This window comes from Palaemon carinicauda, chromosome 41 (genome assembly GCF_036898095.1).
Source record: "Palaemon carinicauda isolate YSFRI2023 chromosome 41, ASM3689809v2, whole genome shotgun sequence".
Classification (NCBI taxonomy): domain Eukaryota; kingdom Metazoa; phylum Arthropoda; class Malacostraca; order Decapoda; family Palaemonidae; genus Palaemon; species Palaemon carinicauda.
Window position 1 is genome coordinate 2,434,388 of NC_090765.1, and position 7,500 is coordinate 2,441,887.

A 7,500-nucleotide genomic window follows, 5' to 3' on the forward strand; every position below is an offset into this window, starting at 1 on the left:
ATATATACACATACATACATATACCCATATACATATGTATATATACATATATATACATACAACATTAATATCATAAACATATAATCATGTGTATATCAATACCTACAGTATATCTAGCATAACACTATATAGTGCCAATATACTTATGCGTACTATATAAAATAATAGTACCTATTAATGAATGGTAGCTTAGGTCTTAACATTAATTTTACAGCGATGTTAATTATTCACAATACATTCAATTCTACATTAAGTGGTTAATGTTTTTTTATATAGCTTACAAATCTCTTTATATATAAAGGCGTCGAGTTTATACATTCCATGACCAATATTCAAGTTGTTTTCAAAGGTTTCCTTTATGAAACTGGACTCTATGATGTTTCTTTCCACTAAGTTATTTGAATGAACCAATTTCTTTGCACCTGACCAATTAATGGTGCGATTTTTATCTCTAACGTGAGCAAAGAGTACATTATTATCTTGAGCGTACCTAACACTTTTCTTATGTTGTTCAATTCTCTTTTCTAGGGCTTTACCAGTTTGACCAATATAGTATTTTTCACAAGCATTGCATGGAATACGATATACACATCCCTTGGTAATGTCAGAAGAATTCTTTATTAAGGCTGTTTTTATTGTATTTTTACTCTTCAATGCTACATTTACATTGAAGTTTTTCAACAGTTGGGGAATTTCTTTAAAAGAATTACAATAAGGTAGTACAAGTAAATTTTGTGTGTTGTAGTTTTTTCTGTTATCATTACCGAAAAAAGTCTTTTTTGCTGTTCTTAGGGCATCATCTAACACAATTTCAGGATACTTTAGTTTTTTACCAATTGGTAAAAAACTAAAGTAGCGTTCAACGTTTTCTTTTCCCTCCGAATTCCTTCTGTCTTGTTGGTCTATCAAGCTTTCAGCTTTTACTATAGTGCATTTGAATGAGAGAGACAGAGAGAGAAAGAGAGGGAAAAGGAAATAATTATTTTATAGCGTTATTCAGTTCTCAATAGATCTGAAGAGTGAGTGGAAAAGAGCGAATTTAACAAAAATTTAATTTTTAGAACTTTACACATATGAGTGAGAGGAACTTGAGTATGAGAAGAGAATCTGTTCATTTTATCATGGCAATACTGGCACAACGGGGATCCCCTTCTTTACAGTTAAAAGAAATCAATTCTCGAATGAGGAAATGCGTATATACATATATTCTCATATCTATATATTTGAAGATTAATTTCCGAGATGAGAGAGATGCTAATAAAGAGCGCCAAATGGCTACGTGTTGTACTTCAAAGAAGGAATCTGCATAATTCTCCATCCCAGAACATTTTCCTCGTTCAAGTACAACACTTTCTATTTTAATTCGGGAGTGCTCAAGAGAGAAAGAGAGAGGGTAAATCTATAGATGTACAAAGAAAGTGATCGGAATGAAAAAACCTGAGAGAGAATCAGGGCGATCGGCAAATAATGAATAGTATTGCGTTCCATTTTCAAAAATGATGTACCGCTTTTTAAAAGAAACAAAAGGAAATAATTTGTTACAGATTGTCACGAAAAACATATATACACACACACACTCTCTCTCTCTCTCTCTCTCTCTCTCTCTCTCTCTCTCTCTCTCTCTCTCTCTCTCTCTCTCTCTCCTGTAGATTATCGCATCTTTACAATGTCTCGTATAGAGTCAGCAGATGTACTGTAGAGCGCCGTCAGAATTTGTTTCCTCTCTCCTTTCTGGAAAACATATGCATTAATGACCGCGGCGAAGGACGCCAAATATTAGAAAGAGAGCGGAGAGAGACTCCAAACAATTTATAGTATAGCGGAACGACCATAAAGGCATGTGTTGCTTTTGTTGTTGTAGGGTGTGAGAACGAGCATAGGATGCTGTGCTTCTCCCTTCCCTGCCCTTCCCCCGCCCCTGACGACCGCCTTCTGGATCTTGATGTATTTTATGAGTATTTGTTGATTTAATCCGTTCTTGTTGGTCACTGTAGCAGAACGTGTAAAGTGTCCGAGACTGTGCACCGAGACAAAGGCAGACACTGGGCAATTGAAGATGGGGTTCTGCCTCTTGCTTTATGGTGAAGTCTTACGGCTGTGACTCTTGCCTGTGCCTTTGCCATACTCAAAGGGACATGATGCGTTTCAACATAATTATTGTTATTATTCTTTTCTTACAGATCTGTGTATTTACATCTTCAGATTTTTCTTTCCTCTTATATTTCTATTCTCTTGTGTAGCGTACAGCATTTTATTATATTTTTTTTCCTGTTATTTTGAGCTTTTATTTCTATGGATGTGTCTAAGGGTTATTTTCTTCGCTGCTACATTTATCTCTTGATGCCTATTAGTTTTAAATGGAATTTTATGCGGATGTGTGAATCAGTGAACATAACAAAGATATTTTTTTTTTCGGTGGTGGCGGATCACATGATTATGCTAAAGTTGGGTATCCGTGGTATTAATGTTCTTGTGTGTTTTACCGACAAATAATGTTCCAGAATAAGTGATTAGGTTCAATTCGTGTTCCAAGGAATCTTCATTCCAGTTATGGATTAACTTTCATATGAATCATTCAAGAATTAAGATGAAAGTATACATTTGGAAAGATTTTTCTTAGTAATGGTTCGAGAGTTGAATACTGTCACTATCATGGGGAAAAACTTGATTTAAGTTTCCGAAATAGAATATAAACACATAACTCCTGGAAGGAAGTCGTCCCAGAGAACGTGGTTTTGATGCGAAAGACACATTGAAGCGTTACACAAATGGTATTAAATCAGATGCGAAGTAATGACCTATGCAACAAGTCTTGAGATCTGATTAATAAGCATTGGCGTATCTAAGGGTGGGCATGGGTGGCCACGTGCCCACCCATGAGAATCTTGAGCCCACCCAAGTGCCCACCCACTGGCCACGCCTCACTAAGACATCTCATTGACGAAATATATTCAAATATGATGAATGTTTTCCACGGCAGGAATATATCTCATGATTTAAAAACTCTGAAAAGTGATAGAATGATATTCATAGTGTAATAAAGTGTTATGAGTTGTGCATATGTCTCATTGCAATACGTTTACTTTTTAGAGAGAGATATTCATTTTCGTGCTGTGTGATTATTTTTATATCCGGAATGAAGAAGAAATGCCAGTGAGTATTTACACATGAACTCGTACAACAATAAAATATTTTACATTTTTGTAAACATATATGTATATATTTTGCTGATAGCACTGTCCTTATTAGCTGAACACCACAGGATTTGAAATGGTTGCTTACCAGAATGCATGAAATATCACACGAGGTTGGGCTCAAGATAAGTAGAAGAATAACAGAGATGATGAGAACGGAGTATGCTATGGAAGATGAAATATCAATGGAAGGAAAAAAGGATTAATGTGGTAGATTCCTGTAAGTGTTTAGGAACTATGATCTTCAATACAGGGTCTTTAGTATTAGAGTTTCGTGAAAGATTGAAAAATAAGACAAAGGCTAGGCTGTGTAAAAGTTTGGAAATCAAATCGCCTGAAAGTTCTTATAAAAAGCAAACTATACATCAGTTTAGTGAGATCGGTGTTACTGTACAGACATGAGTTATGATATGACAATGAAACAATCTCCAATAGATTCAGTAGATTTAAGAACAAAGCCATCAGAAGGATATTGGGAGTTAAATGGCAGGACCAGATTAGAAATGAAACTATAAGAGACATTACTCTAGTGCCATATGTGGATGAGATCATGATGAGTGGTAGATATCGATGATTTGGTCATGCTCTTCGCACTCCCCAAAAGAGATAATTTTCCAAACGATTAGCTGGGCTTCACAAGGCACGAGAAGAGTGGGGAGAGCCAGGCCTACATGGCTGAGGAGATGAGGAATGGAGAAGTATTGGTGAAATCTAACCGAGGCCCTTTGCGTCAATAGGTGTAGGAGGAGATGACGATATATATATATATATATATATATATATATATATATATATATATATATATATATATATATATATATATATATATATATATATGTATATATATATATATATATATATATATATATATATATATATATATATATATATATATATATATATATATATATATATATTAGTTGGTTGGCCAGGGCACCAGCCACCCGTTAAGATACTACCGCTAGAGAGTTATGGGGTCCTTTAACTGGCCAGACAGTGCTACATTGGATCCTTCTCTCCGGTTACGCTTAATTTTCCCATTGCCTACACATACACCGAATAGTCTGCCTATTCTTTACAGATTTTCCTCTGTCCTCATACACCTAACAACACTGAGATTACCAAACAATTCTTCTATCAAGGGGTTAACTACACTCGGGCACACTGTTCTGTCTTGTTTCTCTTCCTCTAGTTTTGTAAAAGGTTTTATAGTTTATATATAAATATTTGTTTTGATGTTGTTGCTTTTCTTGGAATATCTTATTTTTCCTGTTTCCTTTCCTCACTGGGCTATTTTCCCTGTTGGGGCCCCCGGGCTTATAGCATCCCGCTTTTCCAATTAGGGTTGTAGCTTAGCAAGTAATAATAATAATAATAATAATAATAATAATAATAATAATATATTATATATATATATATATATATATATATATATATATATATATATATATATATATATATATATATATATATATATATATATATATATATATATATATATATATATATTATATATATATATATATATATATATATATATATATATATATATATATATATATATATATATGTATGTATGTATATCATATATATATATATATATATATATATATATATATATATATATATATATATATATATAATATACATATTATATATGTATCATATATATATATATATATATATATATATATATATATATATATATATATATTTATTTATTTATATTATATATGTATATTTACAGTGTGTGTGTGCATGTGTGAGTGTTTGTAAAAAACATCATTATCTTCCTTTGTCACCTGTCCACTACAGAACAAAGGCTTTAGACATGTCCTTCCACTCATGTCTGTTTATGGTCTTCCTATGCCGGTTTATATCAGAAAATTTTCTTAGTTCATACCCATTCTTTTAGTCTTAATGTCCATCTATTATATATCATTCTCATTATATGCCCTGCCTATGGCCATTTCTTTTTTCTTATATGTTGTTAGAATAACCTTTAATTTAGTTTGGTCACGTATCTATGTAGCTATTTCTTCTGTTCTCTGCTAAACGCATGCTAGAAAGACATTCCAAAAGCGTAAGTGACACTGGAAGGCATACATCATTATTAGATTTGCCATAAATCTATAATCCATATGAGAAGAAATTTCTGCAGTGTTACTTATGTCGTCAGCTTCTGCAGAGAGAAGCTTCTTTGCTCTGAGATCTGTTAAGACTACTTTCATCATTGCAATGGACATTGGTAGATTAAACAATCTTGCTTAATTGTCAACTGAAAATATGAAAGTTAAAAGACTAGATTTATAGAAATTTTATAGATAGGTTTACAGAAAATCACAGGAATAGGAGAATATTAGAACAGTGAGTCATGTCGCAGTAGTCTGTAGCTTCATCACATATAATGTATAGCAAGCATTTTTTTCATTTTGGTACTTCCATATATATATATATATATATATATATATATATATATATATATATATATATATATATATATATATATATATATATATATATATATATATGTATATATATATATATATATATATATATATATATATATATATATATATATATATATATATATATATATATATATATATATATATATATATATATATAAAATTTCATTCATCCATTTTATTTTTTATCAAGAGTGCCAATTACATAATAATTCATGAAAGTTATGTTCTTCTTATATTTCCATGTTAATATTTTACAATTTATATAATGCGTTTTGCTTGGCTCACTTTATGTTTTTCAGTTTTATATCTGTAATTCTACCAATTTTGTAATTACATATGATAATAATGTACCTGCATGTAACAGAATCACAGATACCTGTATAATGACTGATTATCCACCGCTGATCTCAGAATATGCCCTAATACCTTTCTCATACGGTTTCAAAATCCTTAGGCATATATGAGTTCGCTCCGATAGTCTAGTGCCCTTCCATATTTAGCTGTGCCCCCTTGGTGCCCACCAATGACAAACTTCTAGCTACGCCACTGTTAATAAGTTGTATCTTAAGCGGGCTTGAAATAAATTTTAACTCGTCATGATAGCGTTATGCAATATTTTGCCTGTGGGTAAGATTTAATGCAGAGATAATCGAATAACGTACATTTTATGGTGATCTTTATTTATTTGTTATTTCAAGGAAATTCCATCTTTTCTGTTTACCAGTCGTCATGTGTATGAATAGTAAAAGGACAGACAGCATGACAAGGAGCTTGTTCACAAAATATGTTGAGAAGGACCCATTGACATATGCATGATTTTCACTTGCGCAAGGCAGCGCAATTTTTTTGATAGTCATTAAAGTTTTCGTGCAGAGTGTGTGAAGGGTAAAACGGCATGAAAATTTGTGCGTGCCAATTTTTTAGCATTTCAAAATTCTCCTTACGAACCCGCACACCTCACCCACACTAAACAAAGACTTTAATCACTGACACGACGCATTGTGGAAACCTGCAAGTGTCGTGCAGACGTCATGGTGGCTTAATATCTTAGGCGAATTCATGGCGCCCCTTCATCCCTTTGCGGCTCTCACTTTTTAGCTCGCTACAATACCTCCATCCTGCTGCTTTTCTTTCATCGTGCTGTCCAGCATTTTAAACCTTTTACATCATAGTAAAACTGCGGGGTATTTCATATCCTCCTCCTTTCCCACCGTTATCCCTACATTAAGTGGCCGGTTGCCTGATGCACCCTCTCCAATGCCTTCCATCAAAGGCCTCACTTTCCACCAAACCACTTCTCTCAATATCATCCTTCATCTTATCTCGCCATCTGATCTGTCTACATCTCGATTCCTCCCTTAATACGTTCATCCCAAGCCCTCCTCTCTCCCTCATCACCATCCATCCTCAACATTCTAACCAACTTCTCCAGGAGTTTCCTCCTAATCAAGCACCAAAACATCACTTCTCTTGATATTCTATCATAAGTGTTCTCTAAATCCACAAAAGCACAGAAGAGCTTCTGGTTTCCTTATAGTTGGGTATATTTACATCTAATTCATAATTCATAAATCCAAATAGGACCTTATCACAATCAAGCACCGGGAGTGAGTCATCAACATAAAGAAACCCTCTTTATTAGAGACTGGCGTGACAGGGTCACTCTGCTTCAGCAATGACCATTATTTTCCTTGTTGAAGCTATGCGATTATCAAAAGAGCGTTCTACCTGGAGGAAGCTTCCCACCTCCCCCCTGTGACCCTTTTGATTGAGACTCCGAATTCGACCTCCACATTTTACCAGCTTTCTCCTATCTTGCCTACCAATCTTTATGA